Genomic DNA, 25,413 nt, shown 5'->3' with positions numbered 1-25,413 from the left:
TTGCATTCCCACCAACAGTGTAGGAGGGTTCCCCTTTCTCCGCATCCTCGCCAGCATCTGTCATTTCCTGACTTGTTGATTTTAGCCATTCTGACTGGTGTGAGGTGATATCGCATTGTGGTTTTGATTTGTATTTCCCTGATGCCGAGTGATATGGAGCACTTTTTCATGTGTCTGTTGGCCATCTGGATGTCTTCTTTGCAGAAATGTCTGCTCATGTCCTCTGCCCATTTCTTGATTGGATTATTTGTTCTCTGGGTGTTGAGTTTGCTAAGTTCTTTATAGATTCTGGACACTAGTCCTTTATCTGATATGTCGTTTGCAAATATTTTCTCCCATTCTGTCAGTTGTCTTTTGATTTTGTTAACTGTTTCCTTTGCTGTGCAAAAGCTTTTGATCTTGATGAAATCCCAATAGTTCATTTTTTCCCTTGCTTCCCTTGCCTTTTGCGTTGTTCCAAGGAAGATGTTGCTGCGGCAGAGGTCGAAGAGGTTGCTGCCCGTGTTCTCCTCAAGGATTTTGATGGATTCCTTTCGCACATTGAGGTCCTTCATCCATTTTGAGTCTATTTTTGTGTGTGGTGTAAGGAAATGGTCCAATTTCATTTTTCTGCATGTGGCTGTCCAATTTTCCCAGCACCATTTATTGAAGAGGCTGTCTTTTTTCCATTGGGCATTCTTTCCTGCTTTGTCGAAGATTAGTTGACTGTATAGTTGAGGGTCTATTTCTGGGCTCTCTATTCTGTTCCATTGATCTATGTGTCTGTTTTTGTGCCAGTACCATGCTGTCTTGATGATGACAGCTTTGTAATAGAGCTTGAAGTCCGGAATTGTGATGCCACCAACGTTGGCTTTCTTTTTCAATATCCCTTTGGCTATTCGAGGTCTTTTCTGGTTCCATATAAATTTTAGCATTATTTGTTCCATTTCTTTGAAAAAGATGGATGGTACTTTGATAGGAATTGCATTAAATGTGTAGATTGCTTTAGGTAGCATAGACATTTTCACAATATTTCTTCTTCCAATCCAGGAGCATGGAACATTTTTCCATTTCTTTGTGTCTTCCTCAATTTCTTTCATGAGTACTTTATAGTTTTCCGAGTATAGATTCTGTGTCTCTTTGGTTAGGTTTATTCCTAGGTATCTTATGGTTTTGGATGCACTTGTGAATTCAGTAAAGTGTCAGGATATAAATTCAATGCACAGAAATCAGTTGCATTTCTCTACACCAACAGCAAGACAGAAGAAAGAGAAATTTCTATTTTTATTTATGTTAATTTTTCACTGTAATTTTTCTCTTATTTACTAGCCATACTATCACAAATTTCTTTTCTCCTTCTTCTTCCTCCACTTTTCCTAATGATTTTAATCATCTCCCTACCCACCCCCCGGCCCTCCTTTCAGTGAAAAATAAATACGGGTCTCATACCATCCTTTATTTCCTAAAGCAAGGCATATCATACTCAGTAGCAGAACTTTGCTATCTCAACCATGCCTCCATTCTGAGAACATTCTTTCATCAAATTTCTTTGACATCTGCAAAAGATCAGTCCGGGAATGTATAATTGCTAGTGGTGTAGCCTGGGCAGTAAGAAAATATGAATATTCCTCGTGGAGAGTTTAAATATACCAGGATCTTCTTTAAAAATAAGAGGTAGGAATGTATTGATAGTTTGGTGTACGAAGTTATACAGTTTGAATAGATGTCCAGTTGACTCTCCAGATAGTCCACATAGATTTCTACTCATTTCAGTAATTTCAAAAGATTTATCTTACATTATGATATAAAGAGGAGTATGGTGAAGTCTGTTGAAAAATTAAATGAAAAGTCAATGCATATACAAAATTTGAGTTTAAAAAAATGGCTTCAGTTAAACAGTTTTTAAAAAAATCATAGGTATTAACTTTGTGTGTGCACAGTGTGTAAGTTTTCTGCTTTACCTGGAAATAATAAATATGCAAAAATTGAGATATAACCAACATAAACTTAGCATATTTTTCTACTTTTGTAACAATGTCAGGGAAATAAGATGTTCCTTTCTCATTTTTATGAGGAAACATTGAAAGATCAAAACCATGTATATATGATATAAAACTCCATGCATTTGCTTTCCAGAACCATACGGTCTATATTACTTTAATTTAAAATGCTTTGAATGAAAATTATCTGTGATAAATAGCTTAGTCTTTGGATTAAAATATACAAAGCAAGCACTAAAACTTGTTAGAATGTCAGACATTTCTGAACCTGAAAGGAAAACTGACTGTTGGGGCACCTGGGTAGCTCAGTCATGAGCCTGGGGTCCTGGGATCAAGCCCCATTTCAGGGTCCCTGCTTCTCCCTCTCTCTCTGCTGTTCCCCCTATTTGTGTGCAGGAATGTGCTCTCTCTCTTTCTGTCAAATAAATAATAAAATTAAAAAAAAAAAAACTGATTGCAAATGTGATTTTAATTTGAAGATCCAGGGAGATAATTTTTGAAGTCAGATTCCCAATATAATTTAAAACGATTAAATTTTTTGATGATATACTCTGATAATTAATATAATTTTTGAACTCTCATTTGGTATATAATTATAGATATCTATAGATTTATGTGTACACGTACCTCTGAACATACTGTACACAAAATTGAAATTAAATATGAATTAAAAAGAGGACATGAATTGAATTTCTGATGTAGTCTTCCTACCCTACATGCCTTACTGAGCACTTGAGATGAATACATTTCATTTTGGATAGTCCTTGCTATGGACTGACCATCTCTGTTCCCCCCAAAATTTATATGTTAAAGTCTAAATTCCCAATGTGATGGTATTTAGAGGTGGGCCTTTGGTGGGTAATTAGGTCATGATGATGGAGTTCTTTTGGATAGGATTAGTACACTTATAAGACACATGAGAGAGGATTTCTTTCTGCTATCTGTCATGTGAAGATACTATATGAAGATGGCTATCTGCAAATCAGAAAGTGGGTCCCCACCAGACTCTGGATCTGCTGGTGCCATAATGTTAGACTTCCCAGATTTTAGAACTGTGAGAAAGGAATACTTGTTGTTTAAGCCACATGATCTATGGAAATTTAATGTAACAGCTCACTCTAAGACAACCCTGAATCTTATTTTTGGGTGGGATCTACAAAATTTGGCTTTTGCTTAAGTAGAAATCTTGAATTATACACCTTTCTACACATTTTTTGAATGATCTAATGAGTAGCTGTCATTTTTCAGGAATTAAGTAATAGCTAGAGATTTTTACACTAGCGTCGTATCTGAAATTCCCTTGCAAAATTCAAGGCTTGAATGCAATCATGATTGTAAAAAGTCTGTGAGATTCTGTGGGTTAATAGAATTATTGAGACTTAAATAATTAAGTATCTTATGAATATAAAAATGTTTTAAGGGTGTAATTTTTATAAATACTTTAATGGTCTTATTCTTGCTGCTTCTTAAAGATTTGTTCTTTTCGTTTTAAAATATTCACTTGATTCAAAGCAATATTGGGAATTTTCAGGCTGTTGGTATTCTCCCAATGTGTCAAAGATTGAGTAGTTGCAGAGTCACTGAGATAGGATGATCAATTTTATCTCAGATAGTTTAAAACTGAAAGTAAGCAGTTCCCCTAAGAATTAATTAATTAATTAATTAATATTCAAGAAGGGAACGTGAGGACAACCGTGTAAAAGTAGTTCATTGGCTGGTTGATCAGTTTGAGTGACTTCATCAAAATGGAGGCCCTTGTCTGCACAGCAATGGTATCTTAGTAGGTTCCAGGCCACAGGGATTATATGGTATCAAAACCATCGCATTCTATTTGTGCTTAAAAGACCTCCATTCATTGAGTTGGTGGTTTATGTTGGCATTAATGTAATTGCATTCTGGTTGTTTTGAATTTAGTTTCAATATGCCATAAGTGATCCTACTTTCAATAATCATATGCAGAAATTACAAAGTAGCAGTCAGTAGGAGACTTAAAAAAAAAAAAAAAAAAAAAAAAAACAAGCAGCGGAACAACCAAACTCTTACGTTTTTCAGGAGTATAATTCAAAATATAAACACATGCTGAAAAGCTCTTTAAAAAACATCAACAAAAGATACTGCATTCATGGCACTCAAATTTTTCCATGCCAGAATTCCTAGTATCCCTTTTAATTGTTAAAATAAAGTGAAACAAAACTCAGAAATTCAATAGTTTTACCGTATTCTCCCAGCTTTTGTAGTAAGTCTGAGTGGTTTGTAGCAAGATGACGGAGAATCAGGTGGGAAGACAAGGGGACTAGGAAAAGGGAAGGTAGTAATGATACTTGGATATCAAGCAAGGAACTACTACTCTAGGATTAAATCATCCAAACCCATGCAAATTTTGTATCTGTTGCCATCTGGGAGTTTGGTATCTTCAGTTTGGATGGCGTGTTCTTGATTTCTGTGTGTCTATAATAGAAGAGCTGATTTTATTGTCTGCTTTTTTCCTATTTCTAGATTATTCTTCTGATACGAGTTTGTCCTTTATCTACATGACTGTTATGAAGATAGCATATGTCTATGTATGCGTACTTGTAATCAGGCTACAATTAAGAACCCAAATCCTGAAATATTATGCTTTTACTTAATATATAATAAAGTAAAAACAGTGTTAGTAGTATAAGTTTAGTGAAGTTCTAGCTTTTCTCCTGACAAAAACTTCTTTGTGCTTATTTTTTTTTCAATTTTAAGTATTTCCAACATCTTTATAAATTTTGGAAATTAAAAAAAGAAAACTAGGGGTGCCTGAGTGGCTCAGTGGGTTAAAGCCTCTGCCTTCGACTGAGGTCATGATCCCAGGGTCCTGGGATCAAGCCCCCCACATTGTGCTCTCTGCTCAGCAGGGAGCCTGCTTCCTCCTCTCCCTCTGCCTGCCTCTCTGTCTACTTGTGATCTCTGAGTGTCAAATAAATAAATAAAATCTTAAAAAAAAAAAAAAAACTAAAAAACTGAAATTTGGTGACCCTGCTGTCTCCAAAGTACATGCCAATCTGTGAGATGGTTAATCCAGCACTAATTAAAGATGAAATGGACATTTAAATGACTAATTATACAGAAAGGGACTTATGTTTGATCTGTAGAAGATTAGAATATAGAGACTTAGGGGTAGCTACTCATTACCAAATGTCACATAGAAATTCCTAGAAGCAGAATTAGAATTCAGATCTCTTAACTATTTAGTTTTGCATCATCTCTACCCCTTATATTTCACTATTAGGTAAAGAACTAGGTCTTTTTATCTTCTTTAGAGCTAAGTGTGGAATAGTTGGAATTTGAAGAATATGTTCACTCTCCAGTTATACTCTTCCATTTTTCACTTCACATGGGTATTCGCAATCATAGCCCTGCCCTTCTACTCCCCAGGCTATCAGAGCATTCTGGGTTCACATGGTCGCACTATTATGCAAATAATGGCTTGGGATTCATATAATGTCACTTTCAGGGTGCAGTCATTTTTTGGTTAATTTAGATGAAATAATGACTTAATAGTTAAGTATGTCTTAGTATTTTGAGGAGAGGTTCACCTTCTTGTCAATCAAATTTAAAGATTGATTTATTTTTTTAAAAGAGAGAGAGAGTAAAAGGAAAGGCAGGGAGTGGGAGAGAGAATCTCAAGTAGGTGCTGTGCTAAGCATAGAGCCCTATGTAAGACTCCACTTCAGGACCCTGAGGTCATGACCTGAGCCTAAAGCAAGGGTTGAATTCTTTTTTTAAATTTTTTAATTTCTTTTTTCTGTAAGAGTATTCATTGTTTTTGCACTACACCCAGTGCTCCAAGCAATCCGTGCCCTCTCTAGTACCCACCACCTGGTTCCCCCAACCTCCCACGCCCCACCCACTGAGCCACCCAGGCACACCACTCACCTTCTTGTCAATCAAATTTAAATTATAGTACCTATTTTGTTTTCTTTAAGGAAGGTTTTCTTTCTTTCCCTCCATTCCTCCCTTCTTTCCTCCTTCTCTTCCCTCTCTCCCTCCCTTCCTTATTTTTCTTTCTTTCTTTCTTTCTTTCATCAAGAGATGCATGCTTACTGTTGGTTTCTAGAAATGAAAATCTAAATCACAATGTTATCGTTTTGACTGGCACAGTTAGAGGCTCCATCATACGTTTTATATAAACCTTTCTTGGTAAAGCATCAGTGCATTTTCATGTGATATTAATTTATTTTGACACTAGGTTGTGGCTTCCTTAAGGACTTACTAACATTTACCTTGTCTGAGAGGCCCAGGGACCTGTCTAAATACCTCTGTTCATCCGTATAATGGTATAAGCTTTACCTATCAATATATGCCCCTGGTTTAATAAAATGTAGACCAGATGGTAAGCTTACAACTCACCTACAGCTTCGTTTACATTTTTCTTTAATTTTTTTTATTCTTTCAAAAGAAAAATTGCTTAAACTTATTTTCCAGTGTCACAAATTGAATTATGTGAAATAAGAACAAGTCAAACTTCACATTGAGAAGTATTTTCTGATATTTTGTTAGTTGTGCTTTTGTAGTACTGCCAATTACATTTATTAGCCCTAAATATTAAACAGCTGGCAGAATTCCACTGTATATAAATAAGACATTTGAGACCTGGAGAAGTGCCATTCTGAATACAGCCAGCTGGTGCTTTTTACAGTTTCATTCAGCCCAGCAGTACTGATTCTACAGTATGTTCAGTGTTTAGGTAAATGACAATAGGAAAACATGTTGTGGATAGGGAATCCTATAGAAAATTCCATTGTGTAGAAAGATAGCATTTCAAAGACTTGTGAAACCAAGGAAATGATATGTTATGCACCTGTTTGTTGAATTTATTGAATTTTTGTTACCTGAGCTATGCTTTTAATCTTTAATTTTCTGTGTGTCCATTTTGTAGAGCTCTGAGTTATCCTATACAAAATTATTGCTGCTTTGTTTTTCTTTTTCTAATTAAATTGAAATTAAAAATCTTTATTCATATTTATATGGACTATAAACATGTATAAAATTTAACAACAGTGTACTGTTCAGATTTTCACTTCACACTGTGAATGTACTCTTTTTGGGTACTACATACTAAATTTTTATTTTCACGTACATACCTTGCCTTTGTTGAATTACTTTTTAAAACCCCTTACTATGTTATTTTAATATAAAATTAGTGTTTTAAAAAGGTAAAGGTATAATGTTATTACATTGAATAAGATATGAAGATAGATGTTGGTAAAGTGACATGAACATTTATGAAAAAGTAAATATGAAGTAAACATTAATCAACTTAAATGAAGTGATATATTTGAACTTGTAATATCAGTATAATTCTACAAACTGTCCCCTTGTTTTGCTCAACTGTGTATCCCTAGAATTAATTGTTAAATATCATAGAAAATATTTATTGGTGTCTATTGTGTGTGTGCATTTGCCTGTGTATAAAAAAGCTAAATTAAGCAGCCGTCTTTCACCATAGACACTTATCTGAGATAATTGACCATGACATAGCTCTGTGGCATCACTTAAAAAACTGGGTTGAGGAATGCAATATAATAATTCTCTTGATTTGTTGGAAAAGAAATCTATTATATATTAACTGACACAAATAACTTCTTTGCACATCAATCTGTTTTGTTTGACAACTTTAAAATATATTTTAAATTATGTAATTAGTATATCCTAAATAAAAACAAGCAATCTGAAGAAATACAGAATTTTAATGGGCATTTTGTTGTCATTTGTTTTCTGATTTAATTATGTGTATTATGGAAATAAATGGATTTCTTATTTTTCATAGTTACCTCTGTAGTACCAACACATACTATTTCTTCAATAAAATGTCATTGAAGAAACAAATAGATGAAACACATCTAGATAGGCAAAAGCCAGTTAAAGTCATTCTATAACAAGCACACTGATGACTTCCATGTTGCCAAATTGAATGGCTCAGTCCTAAACCCTCATCTTTCTCAGGTACTAAGAGCATTTGACAAAGCTTATCATTATTTTATCTTCCCTTTCTACAAACTCTTTCTTCATTTGGTATTGCCTTGAGTGCAGTGGTTTTATAGATTCTAATCTGTTTAGAAGATGTTGACAATTTCTGAAGGGAATAAACGAGTATTTCCCAAGTACGGATAGGACTAAACAAGGATTGATCTTATATTATAAAGTAGAAAGTATACCATAGGCTTTATCTGATACAAAGTGGGATTCTGATATTAATGTCCAGACTTTTATTACATTGGTATAAAGTCTGATCCTTTATTCTAAGCATAGTATTGGAAACTATACTAAAAGACCTAGCTTTGGTTTGAGCTTCATTTTTCTTCTTGAAAAGCTCTGATTTCCAGATGATGTTACTGTGGGTTGTTGGTTGCCTTATATTAATCTGCCCTGACTGAGTTGCTTTTGTTCCAAAAGAGAACCTTCTCCTTCTTCTGTAATATATATATATATATATATATATATATATATATATATATATATATTTTATATCAGCTACTCTCTTTAAAAAAATCACTTTGAGTACTCCATTTTCAACAGTGGAATTAGTAAAAAGGCATTAATTTTGCCTAGTATGCTCTGTAATTTATTATTTATATATGCTTTCTATTGTTCACTAGCCCTACTATTTTCTGCAGAAATATAATAATGGAAAATAAATTTTAAGCTCGGCTACTTTTATTTGGAAGCATAATTTCAACATTAGATCTTAGCTGAAAACAGTCTCTCATTGTGCAGAAACTTGGACTCTTACATACTTCCTGTGCAGCACTATTAAACATCCTCCATCTGTAGCAGTTCAAGGTTTTACTACTTAACCATTTCCTGACACCATGACTACTTAAACTAAAGGATTTTTCTGCATCTGTTTTTATATTTTATATATCTCATTGAAATCAGGTCACACTCATCTGAACTTACCTTATTTTTTAACCCTTGCTAAAACAAGCTGATAAAGAAAAATATGTAATGGGGGGGCTGGCCCAATTATAATAAAAAAAATCTTAAATTCTTTTTCTAACTCTCTTCAAAACTCATTGTTTGCCAGGCATATCTATGAAAAAATCTGAACCAGAAATTTTGGAGAACACAATGATAAATCAACCAATTAACTGGGCACCCCAAACTACATTGACTTGAAATATTAGGCTTTTCAACTTTGCATAGATGTTATTACACTGTGTATTCTTTGCTAGGGCTTCCATAATAAAGTACTACAGAATGGCATAAGCAATAGAAACACACTTTTTTTACTGGCCAGAAGTCCAAGATCAAGGTGTTGCTAAGGTTGGCTCCTTCAAGGGTGATGAGGGAAAGATCTGTACCAGGCCTCTCTTCTTGGCTTATAGATAAATGTCTTCTTGTTCTGTCTTCCAAAGTCTTTCCTCTGTGTTTGTGTCCAAATTTCCTTTTCTTCTAAGGATACCAAGTGATATTGGTTTAGGGCCTGCCCTAATGATCTCAAGATTATCATCTCCTTATGGACCCTCTCTCCAAATATGCTTCCATCCTGAAGAACTGGTATTAGAACTTCAAGACTATGGATTTGGTGGTGGTGGGACCCAATTTAGCCCATAACACTTGATTAAATGCTTACCCATTTCCTGTTGTTTTTTTATTGGAACATTAAAATATAATTTCTTCTTTCATTAGTTGAGCAAATATGTATTAGATGAATCCTGCTATATATTATTATAGACCAGAGGATGGAGTGTTTATGAAAAAATTAAAGTGGAATTTCTTCAGACTATCAGTGTACTTCCTAGTTTACCATAGTTCCTGAGTCCCTGTTGTGCCCAGCTAACTTTTTACTTTCACATGATCTGCCCCTGCAAATATACATAATTTTCAAGCACTCCACTGGATTCTGCAGCTACACAGAGAATTTGTACTCTGAAATATCACAAATTTACCTTCAGGGAACCCCTTTGGAGAAAAATGTTTAAGCAAATCAATGTGATAGGGAGTAGTATATGTAAGAGTAGGTCTATTTAGGAAGTGAGGTGGGTGAAAAACTGAGAAACAAGTGACCAAGACTTAGCTTAGCGAAGAGGGAAACAAAAATCTTCACTGACAAGATGCCATAGGAATGGAGACTTAAAGATCGAAGAGTGGTCCACTGAGTAGGCAGCGGGAAGCTGCAAAGCAGGGAGAACAGGAATTTGATTCCTATTTAAGTGGAAGAGTGGCAGAGAAGTGTCTTTTGGAACTTCACTTCCCCCAAATAATTATGATAAGAACCAGGAAAAGGAAAAGATAAGCAGAGCCAAGTCAACAGAGAAGTGTGATGAAAAGTGCAATCTGTGAATGAGAATGCCTGAGTTCAAATCTCCTGTCACTTCCTAGAGAGTGTTGATAAGATCTTGTATAGTCTTTTGGAAGTTTAGTATCTTCAGAGATGGGAAGAAGATATTAAAAATCCCTTAAACTTTAGAATAGCTATGAGGATTATATTAGATTATACATATCAAGAACTCAGAAAAATGTCTACTACATTAAAAAAAATCATTCAGTGCTTGATTATGTGGGGGACTAGTCAAGCTGTCTAGTCTCACCACCATCCAAGAAGAGAATCCTAGGCATTTGTTCTAGAAATGACATTACAGTGTTCATTAACTTACATTTGACACCTATAGTACTGTTGGATGATTGCTGATATTAAAAATACTGTACTCTGGGCCCTCTTGGATCCAGATTTATGGGGTAAGAGTTAAATTATCTTCAAAATAACAAGGTTAATATTTTAAAGCAGCGAACTATGATAATGGATAAGGGTAAAATATGTTATACATAAAACCAACACTGTGTGTGTGTGTATAATAAAATAGTATATATCACATATATATTATATATGTTACATCTGATAAAGTAAATACTAAATTATTTATAACAACCTAGATGGTTATGGGATTTAAGAATTAGCCCTCAAATAACTAGAGTATAAAATTGACTAGGACATCTCACCAGAACATCTTCTTTTAAGTGTACTTATAAAAATCTGGAAACCTAGAGTTAATATTAGTTTTCCTCAGTATAGTACCATAACCTAATTCATTACCCAGAATTGACTTGGGTTCTATATTTTGAAGGGGATCATAATGCAAACGAACTGGTACACATTACCATTTTAAGTGCCAAATAGCTCTGGATGCTGAAGGCTTGGGGAGGAGACATGTAATATTAGGAAAATAACATAGGGAAGCATCCTGCTACTAATCTAGCACAGAAAACTGTTAAAAAATACCAACGTTAGCCTCATTTGGTCTAGAGATCAGAACTGGTCATCAGTTGTATAATTAGAAAGAGAACCTAGAAAAGTATTTTTAAATAACATATTTTGGCATACCTACTATTTATACCTAAACTTTAAATTTATCTATGGATAGTCTCTGAAATATTTTGTAGAAAGTGGAACAAAAATTAGTTTGAGGTACAATGGCATAAAATTTTAGTTTATGTTAATATAAATTTGAAAATTCAAAATAATATATTCTGTTGAATACCTTCTCTAGGTGGGCCATTTACAAGATACAGGAACATTTGAGATAACACATGCAAATAAGTGGTCAAACTGTGAAGGAAGAAAACAAGAACTCTAAGTTATGACTGATTTTTGGATTTTTTTTTTTTTTAGTTCAAATGGCTTTGAACATAATTATTATCCCCCAATTGATAATGGCATTGTCATTATTATAGGAGTAATTGTTCCAATTTGATAAACCTATTTTGTACAACTTAATTTGTCATTAGAAAATTTTTCTCAATTATTTTTATTTAAATCAATTCCTTTTTCTTTGAAAAAAAATAGTACACAAAATAATGTTCTGAATATATGCCATTTAGTTTTATAAGTTTCTCCCAGTATTTTTATTTGTTATCTAAATGTTAGATGAATAATATTGGACCATTGTTCCGTGTTCACCATGTTCACATTTTCATTCATTCTTAATATTTTATGAACATCTCATGTGTTACACTTATCTCTAATCCTGAGCATCTGGATTTTTAACATTCCACTTTATTTCATTGTATTTACTTCTAATCACAACCACTTTGGACTTTGAAACACTATATGCTGTATATTGTAGAACATATCTGATCATGTGGTAGTTTTCATAGTGGAATATTTACCACATCTATTTTGTTTATAGTTGTCTTTAAGTCAGGATTAAAATACAGTTAAGTCTATTCTCAAATATTCTTTTGGAATGTAGTTTTTTAAAAAAATAATAATATTTCAAGACATGTTTAAACATACTATAAAATAAAGCAACAGGTTTCATCTAAAAATATAGCAATACCAATGCTCCTGCATTTGTTTCAAACCCATTAATTTTTGCCCATAACCAAGGGGAAATTTCCAGTTGAAACTGCTATGGGTTTCTAGTAGATCAGTGTTCTACCAAAACTGACATGAAAATCAATCCTTTCTGTCTTATAGAGGGAGTATGGTTTATTGACACTAATATAGGATGGAGCATAAGAACTGAACATTGGTTGGTCTAGTTGGATCCTTATTAGCATTATGATATTGGACGTTTTCATCTCCAGATGTCAATTTTTTTACTAGTAAAGAAGGTCTCAAGGTATCTTTATGTGGTAGATGGATATTCTAGGCTCCATATCTGTGGACTCCTCTGAATCTTTTCTATTCAACTATAATTTTTTTTTAATCACAATTACTGACTCAACTTCTTTTATAATACCTTCCTTAATTCCATAAAGTTTTGGAAAAAGCTATGTTACCTGAAAAAAAAATATTTTTATAAGTCACCAAGTCAGCAATATCCTTCTGTTTACTAGTTTATTCTTCTCAGACTATAGGCCTTTTATTCTATTCTTCATATTAAATAAATAAAAAAAAAATTCTTGAAATTCTCTCCTGTCTGCTATCTCTTGACTTGTTTTTTTCCTATTTCAATCTTACCTCTATAATGCTCCTTTTTCAGCAGTATTTACTATATTTAACTTAAAAACCTTATTGTGATGTGGAGATGATTTCAATATAGACGCTTTGAAAAAGCAGTTTTTATAAACATTCCATTCCTTTTATCAGCTCATCTTTCTCTTCCTAATGTCTAAACATAATGCATTTCAAAAACGGTCTCTAAAATTCCTTTTTCTTCTTTTTTAATCATTGTAACCATTTCCAAAGCTTTAATTATGCAACTTTCAAAACCTGAGTTTCTACTCTTATACCCCCTTTTCCCCCTGACTTCTAGATGACCTTTCTAACTTTTGAAATTGTCTTTGTGTTTCACATTGACATAATAAACTTGGCTTATATTAAACAAAACTGCTTCTCTTCTTCCTATAATTTTTCTCACCTCTATTGCTGTCTCTCTCTAATGACATTATTTTTAAGTCACCAACACAGATTACTGAAAAATAGGAAAGGCTTTGTAATGGAAGAGTTCTGAGTTTGAGTCTAGATTCCACCATTTAACAGGTGTTCAATTTGGGGCAAGTAGTTGGATCTCTTACTAAGCTTTCCTTTGTCTCCTCTACAGAATTAGTTGATAATAGCACCTGCTGCATAGAGCTTTTGAAAGGATAAAATGATGCATTTCTGAGAAAGCAGAAATCCTCATAACATGGTCATCCATGACCATGAGTAACATCCTCATAAAATGGTCAGTATGATTATCAAATGTTAGCTTTAAAACCTGAGTCATTTTCAGGCTTTTAATTTTCTCAAGCCAAATCTCCATCAGTTTCCAAGTTGTAGTCCTACTCCTGAAATACTACTCTCTTTCAAAAATTAACCTATTCATGTGTTCATTCAATTAATGGAAGATGTATATCCCTGTCAGGTGCTGGGAATCAATAATGAGCAAAATGGCCAAACTCCCCTCACTGTCCCTTAACTAACCGCAATAACTCTCAAATTCATCTCACCCCACTCCTCCAACAATCCATCCTAAATACTCTTGTCAAAGTGATGTCCTTAAATCTGATCTTGGTTTCAATCTTTTGAATGATGAGAAAAATCTCATTTACATTCCAAACCATTCACGAGAGCATCTCCCACTTATCCAATTTTCTACTATTTCCTGTAAAGTTGCCAGATTGAGGTTCTTCAATGAGAGCCCTGTTTGTCCTCTGCTCACGTCCCAAGATTGGACCTTAATTCCTCCAACTTCCCCACTCCTCCCCTGCTATACTCTTTTTGTCCCTTTTCCTAGGACACACCACATACATCTCACTCTTCGTGGTTTTTTACTTCAGATATATTCCTTAGGGTCTTCTATTTATTTTTCCTTTGCCGTGAATGCTCTTTCCTGATGTGTCCATACTTCTTTACTCAAATATCTCCTCAGTGAATATCAAATATCTTCCTCTGGCTTGAGCCATCCTTTCAGGTCTTTATTTCAACATCTCCTCTCTGGTGAGGTCTTTCTGAGCTGTTGTTTTTAAATCCCCCACCCTCCAACTGTCTCCTTGCTTCTTTTATTGTTTCTTCTTAAAACATGCTACTACATAAGAAAACATAAATTTTATTCTTTATCTTGTTTGCATTTTGTTTGTTTCTTAGCCCGTCTCTTCCTTTAGAATGAAGGCTTCTTGAGGAGAGGAATTTCAGGTCATTTTTGCTTGCTGCTATAAATCCAACACCTTATAGAATCCCTAGTGTATAAAGGGTGTGTAGTAAGTAAATGCTGAATTAATCAAGGGATCTTCATTCTCTCACTTCAGCAGCTTCATGATAACCACTCAGTTGATACTTTTGTGTTTATATGCATTTTCCATCTTGCTCCCTGTGCCTGGATTTTTTTTTTCCATCATCACCTATTTTTACAAGTTGAAATTCCACTCATGTTGAAATTTCTTGCCTAAATGCCACCTCTTAGCTGCTATTCTCTTTCTCTGGTTTCACACTGGTGATTGCCATTCTTTGGTGGATATATCACATTTTCCACCCTCCTCTAATGTCCCTCCTCTAATGTCCCACACCCAATCCATCATCAAGTCCTTTGGCTCTACTACCAAAATAATTCCAGGGTTTGGTCTATTCTCTGCAAGTAACATCCTGTCCTCTGTCACCTGAGCTATTATAATAACCTCCTAATGATCTCATTTCTTAGACCTTTTCTCCTTACAGTTCATTTCCTACACAGCAGCCCTCAACCTTTTTAATACATGAGTCAGACCATGTCACTCTTCTGGCCAAACCGTTTACTGAATTCTCATTTTGTTTGAGAATAAAATCCAAAGTCCCTTACATAGTCAATGAGGACCTAAATGCTTTTGTATTCAACTAACTCTCTGATCCATTATTTCACCGCTTCGTGCCTGGATCACTCCTTTTCAGCCAGAGTGGCCTCTGTGCTCTGCCTGGATTTTTACACCATCCTCTGTCTCATAGCCAATGGTGTTTATGCTATCAGCCTGGGTTGCTTTATTAGCAGATACGCTCTGGCCTGGTTTCTCACTTCATTCAAATGGCTGCAAAAATGAGACCTCTTTCCCAGTTACCTCATCGAAAATACCATCTTAATCAACCCACTGTCTCCTCTTAACCTACATTTTATCTCTTTTTTTCTTTGTGATGAGTGTCACCACTACACCTATTGTATGTGTTCCTGTGTGTGTTTGTATATGTGCTTACTCTTTGATTACTTGTTTTCTTTCAAGTAGAACATAAGCTTTATGAAAACACTGTGGCTTTATTATTATTTTTTTCATGAAGGAGAAGAGGTCCCCAGGACATAGAAGAGTACCTGGACTACAGTAGTATTCTGTGGAATAAATGAATGACTGTCTACTGTTAGACTTACAGACACATATTTCTGTTTTTAAAATGTAATATTTCCAAAGGCAGGAAACCATGACTTTTGTATCTTTATCATAATGTTGTACCAGAAAACAATTTTGTCACTTGTAAGTGCTTGATACATAATTATTTTACTTCATTATCAGGTACGAGCTATGTAACCACTTATTAACTATCAATATCATCTATTAAGCAAGTGAAAAATCCTATGTGAAACGATTATTATCTCTATGTAGATATGGGATAATTGGCATAACACACTGATCAGTATGGAGTAAAAGCATAATAATATATATTTTAGTTTAATTTACTAATTTAATTTATTTAATATATATTTTTATTTTATTAAACTATTGAATATGAATGGGACACCTGGGTGGCTCAGTTCGTTAAGCATCTGAGTCTTGGTTTTGGCTCAGGTCGTGATATCAGGATTGTGAGATCAAGTCCCAGATCTGGCTCTGTGCTCCGCAGGGTGTCTCTTTAAGATTCACTCTGCCTCTCCCTCTGCCCTTGCCCCCTAAAAATAAATAAATAAATAAATAGATAAATCTTTAAGAAATAGCATATGACTGTTAAAATGTTATTCAGATAGATTATATTTTTATTTTATTTATTTATTTATTTATTTTTAAAGATTTTATTTATTCATTTGACAGACAGAGATCACAAGTATGCAGAGAGGCAGGCAGAGAGAGAGGAGGAAGCAGGCTCCCCACCCAGCAGAGAGCCCGATGCGGGGCTCGATCCCAGGACACTGGGATCATGACCTGAGCCGAAAGCAGAGGCCTTAACCCACTGTGTCACTTTAAAAAAGAATAGTGAAAGGAATTGAAAGGCAATGTCTAATAACATTATAGAAATACATGTAGTACTTGGTAAAGTGTGGAATATTATGAGCAAAACTCTCACTCCATATAGAATAGCAAATTTATCATAGATAAAAGATAGCTGACTCATTTATAATAAAAATATGAAGTAGCCCAATATTCAGTTAACTTTTGTCATTTACTATATTTATTGAATTTCAAAACAGTTAAACAACTACACTTGTCACAAATTTGATAACCTTAAATAAATTTGAAGAAACACTAGAATAGTAAAAAAAAAAAAAAAAAAAAATTGGAAACAAGGAAAGTTTGAGTTTAAGAAAAGAATTGTATTATTTTATAGGGAAAAATATCTGTGTATTCTGATGACATTTTCTGTTAAATTAGTTTAATTTTTAAGATTTTATCTATCTGAGAGTGAGCAAATGGGAGAGAGAAAGCGGGAGCAGGGGAGAGGGGCAGAGAGCAAGGAGCAGTTTCCCCACTGAGCAAGTAGTACAACGTGTGGCTAGACTCCAGGACCCTGGGGTTTTGATACGGACTGAAGGCAGCTACTTAACCAACAAGCCACCCAGACACTCCAACTTAGCTTTGGCAGAGTAATAAATAATATTTGTTTACTGCTTCCTGTGTGCTGCACACTATTATACCTATTTTAAATGGATAGTCCACTGTTATTTGCGTCTCCAGTGTTTGCTATTTTTTTTTTCATTTTATAGATCTGTAAATTAAATCATAGTCTGTTGAATCTTCTATTGAGTAGCAGAGCTAGGTTTCTAACCCAGGGATCCTTTGTCCAAAGAGTTTAGACCCTTAATCTGGGTTCCCCACGATACTCAATGGAGAAAGAATTTAAAAAGTCCCTTTGAAGCAAGGTTGCCCTCCCTGTGGAAAGAACTGAAGAAAAAAGTCTGCAACTTTAAAATCATTGCTGTAAAGCAGCTTACATTTCAGGGAATTGCTCTCAAGAATCATACTTAGTGTGTTAGAAATAAACTTAGTTATCTGAAGATCTATAAAACTTAGCATATGTTCTACAGTGACATGAGTTAATTTCATTTCCGTCACCGTGAGTGCTCCACAGGTATATCGTAAATTGCTATGAATTACTGTGGCTGTGACCCATTATCATAGCAGGAAATTACATGAATCTCACAACTGATATGAAATGTACTGCTGTCACTGCTATGCATTAATTTCTAAGTAGTTGGCCATTTGTAATAATTCCGTAAATGTCCATCTTAGCACAGTTTTCAGTCTAGACAAGTTAAGCCAATGTGCATGGAATTTCCCCCCATTATTTCCAAGCAGTTATACTGAATTCTAAAATTACCTTTTTATTGGACAATTTCATATTGAACATTTTTCCAAGAATTGGAAACATGATAGTTTCAATGTCCTAGTCCCTAATATTCAAAAGAAATTTATTCCATAAGGAGTAAAGTCATTTGTATATATATAAATAAGACCACAGAATGAGAAAACCTCTGATAAATATAAATTATTTTTTCAAATTTTGTGGAATAGGTAAATGGTTTATTAAATTATTTTTTAACCATATTGACCTCTTTGCTGAGATAAGTTTTAGATAATGGTATCCTTCATGGTTATTGTCCTAAGAATAACATATTTACAATTATGTCTCATATTATAAATAGAAGTATTTCACCCTTAAAATCACAACTGTATAGTGTAAACTACACTTTTCTTGTATATCCTTTGATATTGACATTTATGCCCTTGTAGAAAAAAATAAATTCAAATAGAAGGCTTAATTGAAAACTTTTGACAATGGTGAATTGATATAAATTTCCCCATAGTAAATTTTATATAGTACATTGTATCTGTTGCACATCATTTCCTGACTAGAAATTCACTTTTTTGGTAGACTTTTAAGGATTTTTATTTGTTCTTGAAAGTTTTTTTATTGCCATCCCACCATCCCCTAGAATTTAAGACTCTTATATTCATCTTCCAAAATTTTGTCACCATCTATTCTAAAAATCTTTATTATAATTCTGCTGACACATAGCTCCTAGAATTTCATTCCCCACTTTTTTTTTTAAATTGCAAAAATGTTTATAAACATGGAGTTTATCTAACTCACTAGGGCCACTCTTTGAGACATAACTATACAAAATAGTGATTTTTAAAATTCAATGCACTATGTACCCAAAAGCATACTCCTGTGCTTTTTTAGTTATTTAAGTTTAATATTGGGCACATTTTGTGATATTTAATTTTAATAAACTTAGTAAATTGGCTACTTGATTTTAGGTACGAGCTAGATGTTTGAGAGGGGAGATTAGCCAAACCAGAGACTGTGTAGAGGAGAAAGAATAATGAATGAATAAATCAGTGACCATGTCTTTTCTTTGAAGGTTTTGTTTATCTTTTTGAGAGAGAGTGCTCAAGCACAAGCTGGGGGAAAGGGCAGAGGGAGAGAGAGAAGCAGACTCCCTTCTGAACAGGGAACCTGACTCAGGGCTCAATTCCAAGACCCAGGGATTATAACCTGATCTGAAGGTAGGCAATTGACCAAGTGAGCCACCTGGCTGCCTCAACCACATCAGATTCCTCATATCAGAGAGATAATATGATAACTGTCTTTCTCTGATTGACTTATTTTGCTTAGCAAAAACTTACATCCTTTTATAGCTTCTGGAAAATATTCAGTGTTACATTCATTCAGTAGAGGTTGTTGTCTTAAAACCTCCCTTCTGAATCTTTGCAGTGGCTTTTCTATAGCCCTCTTCTTTTCTTTGGAGAATCAGATCCCAGTCCAGAGCTAACCATGTGCCTCTTTTCAGTGGTTACTCACTGTAGCAAATAAAGACATGGCATGCTGGGTGATATTTCCACATTGGCTGAGGCTTTTCTCTTCTAAGTAACTGCCCACAGACTACTGCTCAGTGTCTGTACTGAAATCCATTTCCTTAAACAGATTCAGTTCCCACACACTGTTCTATTTGCTCACACTTAATGGTTTCCCACAATTTTCTTTATAGTGGAAACTCTTCCTTTTCCCACAGCTCCTTGCCGTATCTTGAAGAACAAACATATCATCATTTGCCTTATGCAACAAACACTTCTGCCTCTCTCTGTCCAGCATCAACTTCTGGATACCAAAAATCACATGTAACTTATCTTTTTATTATCCATGATTTCTAAGCTAAGCTTTACATAAAAATATTTAATAATTTAATAAAACTTCTATGAGAGAGGCATCTTAGAAGATCACAAATCACCACAGAAAATCACAGTAAGAAACTACCAAACTATAAAAAAAGTAACAGGTCTAAAACTAGTTTTCTTGCCTTCAGGAGAAATACATGCTTGAAGGTAACTCTCCCACACAGTTTAGATCTTTTTGTAATGCACACACTTTGCATTTACCACTAAATGTGAAATAGAAGAACACTATGATGAAATTTACTTTGTTATAATAGAATCTTACAAATCTTTATAGGAAGATGAGGTTATTCAGGTGAGTCTCTGTAAACCATGTCCAGGACTTGGCAAACCTAAAATCTTCAGACACTTGGGATGAGGGCTGAGCAGAAGGCCATTCCACAGAGAAGAGGAAGTGCTATCTAGAAACTTTAGACATCATTTCCTAGGAGATTCACGTCTTGGAAACTGGCATTGGAATATGCAGCCAAGTCAACTAGATAGTAGAGGTGAATAATCCAGTTGGCAAGGGACATAGAAAGTTGCTTCTCAACATTAGGGATACATTAGAACTGCCTAAGCAATTTGCAAACTATTAGTTTGAATAGATACACATGAAGCAATAGTTTTAAAAAGCTCCCTGGCTAAGGTTTAGCTGGAAATAAGAACTATCAACATAAGGAAGTAGATAGACTGTGAGGTCAGAAATATGGCACATTCGCCTACAGGTGAAAGATGTGACAGCCACCCTGAGAGCTCAGCACAGTACCATTGACTTCCAGCTGGAAAGAAAATGACCAAAATCAAATAGTGGAGCAGAGAACATGCTGGTTCTTGCCTCAGATTGAATTATGAGGTTGAGGTATTGAATTATGAGGTACTAGCTAAAGTAAACACAGAGGATCCAATGTTGTCCTTGTAGGGGAACCAAGAGCCACCCCCTTCACCAACAAACTTTCTGAAGGCACTGTCGTTAACAGCCTGCTGCTTATTATAACTATAAAAAGTACCATGGTGCATCCAATGTTCCTGAGAATTCTGCACAGGATTCATATCATCTGGGTCCTATCTCTTCATCTCACTCTCTGAAATCTTTTGTTGGCTTTCCTTATTAATAATCTCTGGCCAGAGGTGCCTGTGGCTCAGTCGGTTAAGAGGCTGCCTTTGACTCAGGTCATGATGCCATGGTCCTCGGATGGCATCCCTCCCCACCCCGCATCAGGCTCCCTGCTCAGTGGGGAGTCAACTTCTCCCTCTCCCTCTCCCCCTGTTTGTGCTCTCTCTTTCAAATAAATAAATGAAAACTTTAAAAGAAAATAATCTCTGGCCTTTCATTCCTTTCCTTTTTTTTTCAGCTCTTTTCAGTATACTTGACCCAAAGTCGGAAGTTGTCCTCTCCATTTAAATAAGGCAATTCTAATTTGATGGTAATAAACTTTTTGCAGAATATTTAGGGGTTGAAGGTAGCTGGGGGAATGAATAGTAGTCATTTTATAAAGACTGCCAGCCATATCATCCCAGGCATGCCCCTTTTGGCCATTTCTATTCTTAGACTAAACAAATGCTGGTTTATCATCTACCTGATGTTGGTTTTCCAACATCAAATCCCCATCTCTCTCCTCAATTCCTGGTTACAAATGTAAACCTCTGATTTGGCCAAAAATTGACATCGACAACAAGAAAGTTAAAAAACAACAACAAAAAAACCCCCAAAAAGCCAGTTGTATACCTAATTTTTTCCAACTGTTTTACCTTACTCTACCTTTTTATATAATACTATTAGAAATATATCTGTGTGTGTGTGTGTGTGCTCTTCAGATCAGAATGGGCTAAAAAACTATTTATTAAAAAATGGGGATATGATGATTTTTGTAGATATAGCTATGCCTTACACTTTGTAGTGACATTTTTCCTGTGATAAGTGGTGATACATATCCATGGTGAAAATGTTGATGCATAGTAAATGTTCAAATATTTTTAGGATGACCACTGAATTTTGAAATGGCTGTGTGTGTGAACAAAGGGGAATAAACAAGGGACTACAAAACATGAAGGGAGAAAGAATAACATGAATCAACTTAATATTACAATTACTGAGTGCAAGATTAGTCATCATTAGCATTTTGCAAAGTGCAGCATCATCTGTTTCATATTAGCCTTCGAAATGCAAATGTAATATTATAAACATAAGAATATTGGTGATCATTTTCTCTTTATTGTCATCTGTAAATTTCTAAGAAATTGGCTTCAAATCGTATAAGGTAAATCATGAAAAGTTCTTTTTCTTATTTTTTAAGCATTTCCCAAACTGTGTTAGCCTAGGCACTAAACATATTGCAGGTTCTTAAAGAAAATGTAAGAATTCTCCTCATTCCCTCTATGCAAGTAGCTAAAAATGTATAATATAGAGTATAAGTCCATAATTACTATAATTGTGATTTATCAGAATGATAGTTATTAGGTTAAATGCTAACTAATTATTTGAAAAAAATGTGTTTTCCTCCAAAAATACATGTTTCACTCAGTGATGAGGAACTTTTCTATCTAGAAAAATACAAATTGTCTCTTTTGTATCCTACATGTGTTTTGATAGTGGGGAGGTTTACCTTGTCTCTGCTTCTGCGAATAAGTTTCAGAATGACCTTTTTAGGGATAGGAAGTCTGGATACATGATTTTCTTATGGTTGTAATAACTTGGAAAAAGAAAACAAACAAACAAACAAGGAACTCAGTTCTGGCCTGTGTGGTCTAATAATTAAAGCTCTGAATAAGAATTTGGGAATTAGACTAAACATCAGAATTGGTGATTTGGGGGAATTTAACCTTTAGAAAAAATTTGACTTCTTTCTGGTTCTGTACCCCCTTCTGCTGAAGACAATCTTACTGCTGAAAATCCCTTGCAGAGACGTTTTTATTTAATTAAGAAAATAAAGGGAAATATGCTTTCTTTGTACCACCTGATTATATATGTCACCAATTCTGTATGTCACCTTTTTTTTTTTTTTTTTGAAGATTTTATGTATTTATTTGAGAGAGAGAGAGGATGAGAGAGAGAAAGCATGAGAAGGGGGAGGGTCAGAGGGAGAAGCAGACTCCCTGCCCAGCAGGGAGCCCAATGTGGAACTGGATCCTAGCAAGATCATGACCTGAGCTGAAGGCAGTTGCTTAACTAACTGAGCCACCCAGGTGTCCACTCACCCATTTTCTTTTTTAAACCCAATTTTTCCTTAGTATAATTACTATGGCAATATGATATTTCTAATAATTTATGAACATTACACATTAGTTCTTGGAGTAGGAAGAATGGGTAAACATGGGCATTCTTTAAATTTCTAAAGTGTAAACATTACAGCCACAGCTTTAATTAACGACTTCTGTTGCTGCTACTGTTGAGAAAAATGCTCATTTAGGGATGTTATTTCTACTGTCTTTAGCCCCAGCAAATGCTAGGGCTTGGGAGTTGTTTTTGCAAGTGGAGTGAGTAGGCAAACCACCAACACTTACAAGCAATATGGTCTTCTTTAAAAATTAATGAAGTAATAATTGTTCTTTGCAACCTTTTATGTGCAAAGCATGATAGTGCTGTTTGCATTATCTTCTTGCAATGTATACCTCTGCATTCAAGGACTTGTGATAGCTTGCCAAATCAACATTGAGAGGAAAAATGTTAAATGACAATGAGACCTCCATAATTGAAATCGCATTTTATATCAAATTTTGAAAAATGGTCATCACCTTCATTTGATATCTAGTAAAATAATGTTAATAGCAGGAATATTTACAACCAATTCATCAGTTGAAATACAAACTCATATCTATTCGGATTTTTTTAAAAAGACAAAAAAAAAAAAAAAAACCCCTGAAAAGCCTTGACCTAAAAAATTTTAAGCCAGTTGATTTATTTTTAAATAATAATACCCATGATCTAATTTTCTGTAAAATGTCCATGTAAAGCATTTATTCTCTGAATGGAGAAAAGAATTCAGAACTCATTTCTAATGGGTTTCACAAGGATTTCAGTTATATATTTATTTACATAATTCAAATATCTTCTATTTTAAGAGGTTTATATTTGCACTCCCTTGAATGAGTCCTACATCTATTATGAGAAAAAATAATTTTTATACATCTCTCAAAAGATGAAATTGTATGCTGCAGATTATGGAGACTATGAAGAGGTTAGCATTCATCATGGATTAAATTTATAAATGCATAAGGCATTTAATAAAGGTTGTATAGTACATCTGGGAGGGGAGAAAAAAGAGAGGGAAACAAACTATAAGAGACTCTTAAAGACAGAGAATAAACTGAGGGTTGATGGGGGAGTAGGTTTGGGGGGTGGACTAGATGGGTCATGGGGAGTAAAGAGAGCACTCGTGATGTTGTACATCAATGAATCACTGAATTCTTCTCCTGAAACCAATGTTGCATTGTATGCTAACTAACTAGAATTTAAATAAAAATTGGGAAAAAAGAAAAAAATAGAGATTATATACTACAGAAAGCTTTTTAAGAATGGTAAGGGTATGGATAGCTTCAAGGAGAAAATAGTATGGTCAAGTTGGTGTTATACCATAAACGAAAGAAGATCTAACATGGCTTTTGACAACAGTAGAAAAGTTCACTCTCCAAGAACGTAGTATGTGAAACATGTAATTCACTAATCTGCATTCAAACTTTTAGAAAAACATAAATGGATTTTGGAATTAGTTTTTGGAAGAATGCCAATACCAAACTAAAGAGTTTGAAGTTATTTGTGTAGACAATGTGCAGCCCTAGAAGGCTTTGAATTCAAATATAACATGACAAAAGAGAGATTTTCCTGGCAGCACAAGGCAAAATTTGGCATGGCAAAAAAGTTGTAGACACAGATAACAGAAACAGCTGGTCTAATAGTTGCCGAATCATAAGTAGGACCACAAACCACATGATGCCAGCTTAAAAGCTTCCCAAACCTATTCAGGATCACAGAAAGCAGTGCTTTTCTGAAAGACTTCCTGGAAAGTCTTGAAACTTTTTAAGTGTTTTTTGCATTGAAAAAAAAGTTAGGATAACCTTAGCTGCTATAATAACAAAACCCCACATAGCCACTTATTTCTTGTTTGTGTAAAATTCAATGTGAGTAAAAGATACTAAGAACTGAAATGTTCACTACATTTACATCTTTTGTTTTCTGCATATAACTATTAAATTTTATTTTGTTAGCAGAGGGAGGCATGCTTGTATTTTTACTTCAAATTCTCTTTTGTGGTACACCAACATGTATTCCTTGAAATGACTGAGAGTGTTAAAAAATGTCATGTTTGGAGATAGATGGTAAGGACATCATTTAGATTTACCTAATTTTGCCAGATACTGATTTTACCAAATTCTAGACCAAATTGGGAAAAAATGAATAAATGTTTATTTTAGGCAGCAGTATTTTTCATTTTCTTTTAAAATAAAATAAAATAAAATAAATAAAACACAGAACCATTTCATAGTGTTATTTGAGATAACTAATTTGACATTTTGATGTTGGAATATTTGTCTAGGTATAATCAATTGCTAAGCAACTTTTTTTTAAAATTTTTTTTAAAGATTTATTTATTTATTTATTTGACAGACAGAGATGACAAGTAGGCAGAGAGGCAGGCAGAGAGAGAGGGGGAAG

At 34.4% G+C, this 25,413-nt stretch overlaps 1 protein-coding gene across 2 annotated transcripts in view; it reads left to right on the top strand.

Moving 5' to 3' along the window:
- The window catches only part of EPHA3 (EPH receptor A3), a 365,925-nt gene that overhangs the window by 74,821 nt on the left and 265,691 nt on the right, over window positions 1-25,413 (top strand). The window lies entirely within an intron of this gene.

The sequence above is a fragment of the Mustela lutreola genome, chromosome 2 (assembly GCF_030435805.1).
Source record: "Mustela lutreola isolate mMusLut2 chromosome 2, mMusLut2.pri, whole genome shotgun sequence".
Lineage (NCBI taxonomy): Eukaryota > Metazoa > Chordata > Mammalia > Carnivora > Mustelidae > Mustela > Mustela lutreola.
Note: the sequence above shows the minus strand (reverse complement) of the source record. Positions and strands in the feature narration are given on the sequence as shown.